At 31.0% G+C, this 12,598-nt stretch overlaps 1 pseudogene; it reads left to right on the forward strand.

The window, feature by feature from the left end:
• The first annotated feature begins 326 nt into the window (after window positions 1-326).
• LOC135954240 (uncharacterized) lies at window positions 327-2,305 on the forward strand (annotated as a pseudogene).
• The last annotated feature ends 10,293 nt before the right edge of the window (window positions 2,306-12,598 follow it).

The raw sequence follows: 12,598 nt of genomic DNA on the forward strand, positions 1-12,598 counted from the left end.
CTTAAAACAAGTTAAACTCTTTATTAAAAAATTATTAAAAAATTAAACTAATTTAGAAGGTTAATTACTGTTTGTGGGTAAACAATTTTTTAAGTATTTTAATGTTATTATTTGATAGGTGATCAAAAATGTAATTAATTGTCCATCCCTGTTTGAGAGAAACACCACTTCAAAAGTAAACTAATGATGAGTCATTGACAATCTATTAAATACATTGATATTTATTTATGTGCATAAATTGTTTCCCCAACAAATTAATACAAAAATGTATGTAATACTTTTCGTTTAGTCGAATGCTAACTGATCGTTTGTTTAGTTGTCCAAAACCGTTTAAGGTTCATTTACGGTCATTTGAAAACTTGTGGGAAACGTAAATAATTTAAACTAAAATAAACAAAAAATCCAAACAATTAATATGTCGGATACTGCAAATAATACGGACAATGTACCCGCTTGGCTTGAAGCAATATTATTTGAAAATGTTCTGAGAGATAATGTGGAAAATTTTAAAGAAATCAAAGAATTTAAAGCATATGGTGGTCTGGCACCTGGTGAAAATTATTCAACTATAATGACCAGAATTGAAATTCTAATCGAATTGAAAGGTGATAAATTGCAGCCTTTATTAAGTTATTATTAGTTACAAAGTAATCATTATCATATGTCAAAGTAGAACTAGTGATGTGATCAGTTCGAATACAGAGAGTATTCAGTGGTATCGAATTTTATGTAAAGAAAATTAAAATCAGTTTTTTTAAAATTCAAAAATTTCCCCATAAATTTATGCTAAAATAAAACCATTCGCATATAAAATTTCAGACAGTTCAACGGTCACCAAATTCTTTATGCTAAAGACAGAACATGAATCTGAACTTTATAAAGAGCTAACCGAGGGCATGGATTGCTTCGCTCAAGAGCCCCAGGTGTACGAGCCTTTGAAAAACTCTACGAAAATGCTGGCAAAGACTATAAATTTGGAGCTAAATACTATAAACTTCCTATTGCAACGGGACATCTGTTATTGGAAGATTTGTGCAGGCGTGGTTTTAAAAATGCCAATCGTTTGGATTGTTTAGATATGAAACATGCTAAAATGGTGCTCAAGAAACTGGCTCAATGGCATGCAGCCTCAGCAGTGCATAAGGAGAATATTGGATCATATGATGAAATCTATAAAACGGCTTTATATCATGACAAAGGACGTAAATCGATGAGTGTGTTTTTTGAGGGCATGGCCAAATATCTTTTGAAGTGCTTGCACTTGTACGACAATCCCGAATTGTACAAAGAAAAAGTGGTAGGTAACAAATATAAAAATGTGATTACTAGGACCTTAACTTTTTGTTCTTTTATTATCTAATTTCCAGGAAAAACTATTGCCCATTATTATGGATGAAATTTTCAAAGCTGTCAAAGTAGATGAAGCTGAATTTAATGTTGTAAATCATGCCGACTTGTGGACCAACAACATTATGTTTCAATACGACAATGCTGGTCAATTATTGGATACCTATTTTGTTGACTATGCCTTTCCCAAATATGGTTCACCAGCACAAGATTTAATATATTTTATAATATCTTCACTACAAATTGATATAAAAATTAAACAATTTGATCATTTGATTCAGTATTATCATGAAAATCTAGTGGAAAATCTACAGTTGTTGAAATATCCCAAGAAATTGCCCACACTTAAAGACATACAGATAATGTTGCACAAATATGGTATATGGGGTAAGTTCATAATTAACAAATAATACTTTAAATCTATAGATTTAAGCCATTTATAATTTTCTTCTTTTACAGGTTTTTCTACCGCTGTGGGTGTACTGGCTGTTGCTTTGGTCGACTCATCGGAAATGTCTACATTTGATAATTTTTTGGGAGAAAGTGACGATAGTGACACCTTGAAATTGCTGATGTTCACAAATAAACGTTATCATAAGCATATGAATACGATTTTACCCTGGCTGCTAAATAGAGGCTGTTTGGATTTTTAAACTACATACTAATAATAAAAATTGCATCGCTTCTCTAGAATTACACAAGTTACATTTCATAATTTGAAAAAAAGTGTTTAACTATATTTTCTACAAAAAAGATTATACAAATAAGCAAAATACTTTTTATAAGAACACTTATTATCCAATTTTTGTACCCGACACCAAATATATGGGGTTCGATTTTTTGTAACACATCGAAATATTGGAATAAAGAAAATATAAAATTTGAATTAATATAAAATTTTAACGTTTAAGAATATTGTTACAAAATTTTAAACTAATATATACCCAGTGTCCTTAAATCAATGGCATTATAACTTTTGAAATATTTTATTGATAGCAAAAAAACAATATGAAGCTTTTTCGAAGATTGTTGCTTTGCCTTTTTAGAAATTTTTACTCAAATCTAATTTTTTAAAATTTTACTTTACACACTTTTGCATTAAGTTATTCTTTCGGATCATATAAAAATTGTATGTAGACCCGAAGAAAATGTTTTTCTACAAAAGAAAAATCGTAGAAAATACAGCCCTTTTTACATGTTTCAACTTTAGATGCGTATAACTTTTTATGTGGACGACATAACTGTTAGCAAGTTACTTTTATTTTATTTAGAATTTCATCGCCAATATTTTAAAAATAAATTTCATATCTAAAAATCCATAAGAAGATCGAGCAAAATTAAAATCTATATATATAAAACTACAAGGCCTGACTCACACACTCACTGACTCATCAACGCCCAGCCCAAACCGTTAAAGCTAGAAACTTGATATTCAAGTATTTTCCCTCTACATCATCTAGATCCACTAAGAAGGGAAAAACCGGGTAAAACCTGTACCTCTAAATCTCCAAAACCAATAAGCATAGAAATAAAATTTTAAATGTGTCCACCTATGCAGATGCTATTCGGATCTAAAGTACTAAAGGTTAACAAGTAAGAGTACTATATTCGGCCGTGCCGAATCTTAAATACCCTCCACCTTAATATGATGGTATAACAACTGAATAATATACTTAACAATTGTTAGAAATATTAGTTTACGCAGACAATATTTTATTTCAAAAGTACATAATATAATTGAAATTCCTATTGGAACGTATGAAATTTAACAATTTATATACTTAATATTTAGTTAATATGTTTGGTCAACATTTTTCCTTTTTTACCAGATTATAAAAAAAGGGTATACAAATATATTTAGACAAATTTCAAGCTATTGGGTTGCGGGACTTATATGGGAGCTATGACCTATTATGAGTCGATTGTCATAAAATATTTTAACGTGATTTTTATGTATTTATATTGGAGTTGTTGCGAAATATGGACCAATATTCACAAAATTCAGTAGTATGATTTTAAAAATTACTGATCGGTGTACTATTTTGGTTCAATATATGGAAGCTATGACCTATTATGGACCTAAGTATTTGAGAGCTATTTTTGTACAATTTTATATAAACAACGTCATTATCAAAAGTGGACATTATATGGGAGATATGGTTAATTATGGACCAATATTTTAAAAATCTTGTAGTACGATTCTTGGATACAAATTAGTGATCGGTGTAAAATTTTGGTTCAGTACAGATTACTTTAAATATTTGTGCAGGTTAATGTGTTTTCCGGAAGTGATTCTTATATGGAGGCTATGACCAATTATGGGCCTATCATCGTAACATTTGGTACATCGATTTTTGTGTACATATATTGAACAAATTTGTTTCGAATTTTAACCTGATAACTATATTTGTAAGAAATTTATGACGATATTAGTGATTTTCGGGAGTGGACCTTATATGGGAGCTATGGTTAAATATGGACCGATATTCACAAAATCCAGAAGTATGATTACTGGATTCAAATTACTGATATCGATATGTTTTTAATACTTTTTAAGGTTAATATCTTTTTTCGGAAATGGGCCTTATAGGGGAGCTATGACCAATTATCGGCCAATCTGCATAAAATTTGGTACAGTGATATCTATATATATGAGTATAACTTTTGTCGAATTTTAGCATGATAAATGTATTTATAAGAGATTTATGAGTACTTAACTGATTTTTGGAAGTGGACCTTATATGGGAGCTGTGGTCAAATATGGACCGATATTCACAAAATCCAGTAGTATGATTTCTAAATATAAACTATGGATGTGTGTGACATTTTGTTTTGATATTGATATTTTTTAGATATTTATGTAGGTTATTGTGTTTTTCGGAAGTGGTCCTTATATGGGAGCTATAACCAATTATCGGCCGATCTTCATAGAATTAGGTACAGCGATTTTGGTATATATGGGGATTATTCATGTCGAATTTCAACTTGATAGCGATATTTATAAGACATTTATGCTTATTTAAGAGATTTTCGGAAGTGTACTTTATATGGGGGCTATGGTCAAATATGGGCCGATCCATGAAAATTTTTGGAATATAATTTCTTTTACCACGAAACTTATTTTTGCTGAATTTCATGTGGATATTCCTATTCTGTAGGCATTTATAGACCATAGAACCATATTTCGGGAAGAAATTTGTATGGGGACTAGGAGAAATCATGGACCTATTCTTATAATTTTCACCAGAGTTACTCCTTTTATCACAAAAGTAACGAGTGCAAAATTTTATGATATTAGCTGCAATAAATTTACAAAAAATGTCCAAAAATATGTGAAAATTATCAATTTTTTTTTGAGGTTGTCCTACATTTTCATTCATAACTTTGGTTCCACTGTACCGATTTCGCTGATTTTCAATACCAAACTGCTTAGGACAATAATAAACATTTTTCTTGCAACCCTACAAAGTTTGTTTGCGTATTTTGGACGTGAGCGTGTTTTACACAGACGGACAGACGGACAGACAGACGGACATGGCTCAATCGACTTAGAATTTCATAAGGATCAAAGATATATATACTTTGTTGGGTCTCAGATGAATATTTCTCAATGTTACACACGGAATGACAAACTTATATATACCCTCATTCACCACTTATGGTGGTGGAGGGTATAAAAAGGGGAAACATTCAGTACACATATTTTGGCACTTTTTTGAAATTAATTTCTGCTATTCTATTTTAAGTACTTTTATTTTTTAAGAAGGGATTTTTTTTGCTAAAGGGGTAAAAATTCCATCAAGAAATAAGCGGGCACATGTATTAAACTTTTTTGATAATTGTGCTTTTAAAAGTATCTTGAAATTCTGAATAACAAGGGAACAAAACTTAAGTGAATTTTGTTAATTTTTGTAAGCAAATATTTATTTAATTCACAATTTAAGTTTTAAAGTATATATTACAGATAGGAATACAATAGAAATCGAATTTGACTCTTCTTAAAAACATATCGAATGTGTTTTGATACTTTTTTTAAATCTGGGCACACTGTAGTTCCTATAATAGAAGATGAAGCATGTCTTTTCAGGGCCATCTCTTATATGATACGCAGATGATGGCTACAGAAATGCGAGAAGAAATCGTTAGCCATGTGGTGGCCAACTGGGAAGAGTTTGCTATTATGACCCACGACATCAACGGCGATAACTACTCGAGCCCTGCTGAATACTGCATTGACATGTTACGCCCTTTTACTTATGGTGGCTTATGTGAGCTCGAAGCGGCAGCGCGGCTCTTTCCATGGGTCTTTGAAATTGATCGTAAGGTGGATTGTACGTAAGATTTGGCACCGCGGGTTGTCCCGTTGGACGACTACGTTTTTCACGAGACCTATCACTTGGTCATTTCGATATTTACGAATGTAGCACCGAGGGCTTAACAATATCCGAACCTACATACTCTAATTCACAACACCCTGCCGTCGCTCAGTTTCGCCCGTAGAACAAGTGAGGTTGCAAAATCAAAATTTTATGTGCCCCCAAAAAATATTGAATAAAATGCTACTCTCATTACAATCAAATTTTTGGTTCAGAAGATATAGCCCTTCAAAATTGATTGATTTTCAGTTTTCAAAAAAACAGACAATTTTTAGGCAATTTGGTCCGCTTTCAGATACAGTATATCGAAAACTATGCAACTAATCGTCATAGTAATATTTATTAAGAAAAGAATAAACTAAAATTGTACTGTTTGCTTTGTATTTGTCCAGGTAAATCGATATTTACCAACTATCCATTTTTTCAATATTTCTCAACTTTGAAGGAAAATAAAAAAAAACTATCAATTTTTATATTTGCCATATTTTCAAAATAAGTTCTTTGATTACTCCTTTACCTAATGCAAAAATTCAAAGCTGCCCGTCCTTGCCCCATTTTTTGCTAGAGGTAAAATTTTGAAAAACGACATGGTTTTAAAAATGACATATGACCGTAAAAAACCAAGATAATCTTTTCTTGAATAATTTTAAATCATAAAAGCCTTTAAAAAGAAACATAAACAAATTTCAAAAAAAAAATATTTTATTTTACTTCCCATAAAATGGAGTTTTCCACAAATTTCAACTTTGCTAAACCATAAGTACACACCTAAAATGCGTAGAACCACAAACATTTATTTCATAGGCTGATTATCTATCATATGTCCTTTAAATTTTTTGATTATCTCATTTGGTTCAAAAGTTATGATTTTTGCAACGAAAAAATTCAAATGGTGCGACTGTGCATAGTGACAGCATAGATATAAGGGAAACTGAAGATACAGCTTTCTCATCGCCGCTACCAGGATCGGATTGTGACGGATCATGTGTTACCGTCCCTACCGAATGCACTAAACAACGTCACAAACTATATTCGGAAAAAACAACTTCAATACGCGTCAAAAAAGTATGTACGAAAACATCAATCAATTCACCAAGCTGCTGTATCTAAATATCAAAAAAATAGGCCAAATCTGAACAGAGAAGCATTGGCTAAATATAGAAAATCTCACCCTGATGGGAACAGAGAAGACATGGCTCGATACAAAAAAGCTCACCCAGTGCTGCATAGGTCGTCACATTCTCAATATCAGCAAAATAATCCGGGAAGTCGAGCAGAAAGGAAGCGACGCCTTTGGAAAATCAAGACGCAGCTCCCGCCTTATGAATAACTACCTGAGCCACTATATAGTTTGGTAATGGATCTACATCCAGAACATGCACATTTTATGAACGGCATTCGACACTTTTCAAATGACTTTAAGGTCTGCTTCGCAATGACTATAAATAAATCTCAGGGTCAGTCTCTAAAAACAGCAGAAATTTATCTAAAAGGGGATTGCTTCTCCCACGACCAGTTTTACGTAGCCTGCTCGAGAGTGAGCACACCTAGCAATCTGGCCGTGTTAGCATCTGAAGGCAGAACATCTAATGTTAATTATAAAGTAGAAAAATAAATAAATTTCAAAAATATAACAAAATAAAATAAGATTTTTTATATAAAATTAGCTCTGCTTAAAATCATTAGTTATTTCCTTACAGGGGTTTTCAGCGCTAACGAAGTAGCGGGCAAAAGCTAGTAATCAATAAACTTGAATATCTCTTCAACTATTAGATAACCTACACAATAATCCAATTGTGTGGAACTGCTAGTTTTACCAGTATTGATCTTATACAGAGGGCCCAATCAAAATTTCTTAGGAACATGACAGGCGCACCATGGTACATAAGAAATGAGACCATCCACAGACATCTAGAAATACCATTGGTAAAGGATGAGTTCAAAAAACTCCGCGAGAAATATATTAAAAAGTTACAAAGCCACCCATCATCCAATTGCCAATTAATGCTCTCGTTAGATAATAATTAGGTTTAATTTTAGTTATAAGATTACTTATTGTTAGACGAAAGAAAATAGGCGGATTTAATAAATTCATTAATGAAAAGTAATAAAAAATATCCGGATCATAAATGGAATTTAGGCGGTTTTTTAAAAAAAATTAGACCGGAGGTGACCAAATTTGAGGTGTTACTGACAGGCCCCTACTTGCGCTAGGAAACTGAACAAACGTAAATCAACTCGAAAACAACTCAGCTTTAACCATGTAAGAATATCTCTAATAGTTCCCGAAATACCGAATTATTTCCAAAAAAAACTACTCTAACCACTGCGTGACGATCAGTTCATAATTGGTCATATTTCCCTTACTTAAAACCTGTAAATATCGTTACTGAGTTAAAATTAATCTAAAATAAATATCAAATACATAGATATAAATGCATAATATTTTATGACGGTCAAGAACTCTCTGAGTTAGAGGGGATCAAAATTTTACATTTTGGCCAAAACTGTGTTTCTTCTCATCCATTTAACTTATTACCTATTGTTCTTAGCAAAAAATCTCCCAAATAGCTTAGATAGCTATTTTTTCAATCGAAAAAATAATTAAAAATAAACATAAAAAATTTTTGAAATTTTTTTTCCGAAAACAAAAACTTTTTTGACTTTATTTTCAAAATGTGCCCTTTTTCACAACAGAAAGCTTAGATATTTTCCTTGATGACATAGTTGTTCGCTTAGTGGGATGCTAACAACAAGAACACGGAAAAAAATAAATAATCTGAAATTTTTTTTATGTTTATTTTCATTTTTTTTTTCGATTGAGCGTTAGTTCATAAAAGAGAGGTTTGTTTAATGTTATTTCGCGATAATCGTATTTGGTGTTCATCCTATAAATTCAACAAAGGCGAATTTAACCATTTATTTCCAAACAAATTTTGGCAATACTGCCGTATTTATGTGAAATCCTTCGATTTGCTGTTGCAAAAATTCCTTGTCAATCGGAAGATTCAAATAGAAATGACGAAATGTATTGGTGTTAAAAATTGGATCAAAACTTAATTTAGATCACCTCATTTAATTACATCTTGTATCTGGATTTTCGCTATATTTTTCTTTTAAATTAATTCGAATATTCAGAGGTGATTAAAGTTCGAGAGTTACTGATTTTAACGAACATAAACGTTTTTAAAAATGAATGTAGCTGGTCCCAAAAATACTAAAATAAGCTGAACGTGAATCCGGAATAATGCTCTAAAAAGTGTTTTATGCGCATAAAATATGCTGTAAAATTGTCTTTGTAGAATTTATTAAAATTAATTTTTATTAATTTTTCGTTCATTAAATTATTTCGTCAGTTCGAATTTATATGCATTGTAATTCGAAAATATTTTCTTTCAAATCGTATTAAGGTGACACCCATTACCCTCGTTTTAACAACAATTTAAACAGTCTATATATATAAAAGAGTAACGTTACTGACTGACTGATTCATCATCGCACAGCCCAAACGGCTGAAGCTAGAATCATGAAACTTTAACTGTAGGTTCCTTCCTCCCCAAAACGATCCGATAAGAAGGGATTCGAACGTTTAGGGGGTAAAAAAGGGTAAAAACGGTTAAATTCGGTAACCTTATATCTTCAAAACTAATAAAGATACAAAAAAAAATAAAATTCCATGTTACTACATCTAAAAAATAAGCTGAAATTCGAACATTTTAGGGGAGAAAACGGGTAAAAACTGTATTTTGGTACTTTTTTGGCACTCTATGTATCTTTTAAACCAATAAACATAGAAACAAATTTTAAATAGTATTCTTTACTTATCAAAAAATATAAGTTTGGTACTTTTTGGAAATTTGAACCGTTAAGGGATAAAAATTGTTTTTATTTTTGGTACTTTTTCATAAAATATGTTTTTCTATAATTTGACATAGACATACGAATATTTTATTATGAGCTCCCATCACGATACAGAAATTTATTTGAATAAAATTTTACCACCGCAATGGGGATGGAAAAGGTACCAAAAAGGGGATAAAATCGGGAAAATACATTTTATTTGCAATCATTAAGCCAATTTTTATAATTTTTTTTAAACATTGGTTCCTGAATTCATACAAAAATTAACTAACAGGGTGTTATTTTGAACTCGAGTGACAAGGTACTGGTACTTGGTACTTTTTTTGAAACATACTTTTTCTTGGGCACATTAACACAGATTTTAATCTTTTGAGACATGTCTGCAGCATAAACAATTTTGGGAAAATGGAATATTTTAAAATTTTACTTTTTAGATATTTTAAATTATTTCACTTATCGACATTAAAGTATCTGAGTGAAGTTAGTGTTAGGAATAGGGGATAATATTTAGGTATCAAAATGTGAGAACTGAACTACATGTACTTTTTTATTGTTCTAATGGTACTTTTTGAATTTTCTATAACAATGGACTTAGAAACATGAAATTAAGCATACACGGTCCTAAGTCAGTGAGAATTCTTGGAGGAGACTTCTTCATACTTTTTCTTTATTCGAATGGTACTTTTTGTAATTTCTTCACCAATGAACCTAGAAACATGAAATAAAGCTTATATGGACCCGAGTGAGTGGGAAACTACAAGTGTGGGCTTTTTTGTACCTTTTCTATATTCTAATGGTACTTTTATGAATTTTCTATAAAAATGAACTTAGAAACATGAAATTAATCATATATGGTTCTAAGTGAGTGAAAATTCTAGGGAATACTTATGGTACTTTTTCTTTAATGGACTTAAAATCATGAAATCAAGCATATAGGGTCCTAAGTAAGTTATGATTCTATGGGGAGACTTTTTGGTAATTTTTCTTCATTCGAATGGTACTTTTAATGATTTCTTTACCAATGAACCTAGAAATACGATTGAGTGGGAATCCACAAGTGACTGCTTTTTGGTGCCTTTTCTATATTCTAATGGTACTTCTTGAATTTTCTTTAATAATGGACATAAAAATATTAAATTAAGCGTATATGGTCCTAAGTGAGTGAGAATTCTAGGAGGAGTTTTTTTTGTTACTTTTTCTTTATTCGAATTGTACTTTTTGTAATTTCTTCACCAGTTAACCTAAAAACATAAAATTAAGCTTATATGGACCCGAGAGAGTGGGAAACCACAAGTGGGAGCTTTTTGGTACATTTTATATATTCGAACGGTACTTTTTTAATTTTCTGTAATAATGCATTTGAAATATGAAATTAAGCGTATATGGTCCCAAGTGAGTGAAAATTCATGGGCATACTTTTTTGAATTTTCTATAATAATGGACCTCGAGTTTCCAAAAAACTGAAGAATTTCAAAGCCGCGGTTTCGGTTTTAAATAATTTAAAACCGATCAGTTTCGGTTTTTTCGGTTTTGTGATAATTTATTAAATATTAAATGTTATAGAAACAAAATTAATTGATAATATAGGAAATGATATTCAAATTTAAAATTCAAACTTGACGGGTTATGGTTTAGTGAATGCAAAAGTGATAATCAATGGTACTATTTCTTTGTTGCAATGGTACTTTTTGAATATTTTATAAACCTAAAAATTTAAAATTAGGAACACATGCCTCTGAATGAATTTTGAATTCAAAAAAGGTGACTTTAGTGGTAACATTCTTTTGCATTTTCTATAATAATGGACCCAAAAATATGAAATTAGACATTTACAATTAGATTCACAAAGGGAGACTTAATAGTACTATTTCTTTCTCCTAATTGGGGTGGCGAAGCGCACCGGGTCAGCTAGTCTCAAATAAAAGCCTTATTTTCCAACATGGACAATTTACCAAACAGAACATCATCCAACCTTAAGTGAGTGCAATTTTATTTTAACGGCCGTAACAATATTATTTTATATAAAATTGTTTCACAACTATAACAAAAGGAGAAATCAAATTGAAACAGAAATATCCTTGATTATTTCTGATTGTATGTGTGTACTGATATCATTCGCTTAAAACGACCCTGCAGTTTATTGAATAAGTTCCGCCACATCGAATTAGCGAGCCACTAAGTACTACTACAGCTTACCCACAACGAATATACCTGATTTGATAGTTTTATATTTTCTATTACTAGAAAATATTAGTTGTAAATTTCACTTTGTAAAATCCATGAATTTAAATGTTATTGGGATCGAAATATGTATAGTGGTCCGAAGAATTTTTTTCATTTATTTTGATCCAATAATTTTTAAAGATTCCACCTATTTTTGAATACATAAGTTAGCTATTAGCAATAACTATTTGACACATATTTCAACCAAAATTCTTCTTTATCAACTGAATTTCTATTGATATAACCCGAAAATTCAATGGTTGCTATCAGGAATCTGTTTTCTCTGTGTAACTATTTACTTTGAATACGAACTGACTCATTCCTGTTCCGATGCCTCCCATATTTGATTAACCTTCATGCAGTGATAAGAAATTGTTTGATTGTATTCGAAAATAACTATTTACTTTATATGAGAGGTGCCACACCCCCTGTTTCGATCCCTCCCATTTTTAGTTAAATTTCATGCAGAGATAAGAAAATGATTCGCATAAAGTTTGAAGACTTTTACAATTATAGTTCTTCAGATAATCGAAATTAGCAATTTACATTGTATGGGAGGTGCCACGCCCACTAATCCAATACCTCCAATTTTCAGTTAAACTATTGTATGTAAAATGATAATCCACAATTATAACTATTAACTTTGTATGAGAGGTGCCACACCCCCAGTTCCGAACCATCCCATTTTTGGTTAAACTTCAAATAGTGATATGACATTGATTCGCATAAGGTTTGAAGATTGTCACAATATAGTTATGTATGTAGGTATTCGAAAATAACTACTTTATTTG

The sequence above is a fragment of the Calliphora vicina genome, chromosome 3, assembly GCF_958450345.1.
Source record: "Calliphora vicina chromosome 3, idCalVici1.1, whole genome shotgun sequence".
Lineage (NCBI taxonomy): Eukaryota > Metazoa > Arthropoda > Insecta > Diptera > Calliphoridae > Calliphora > Calliphora vicina.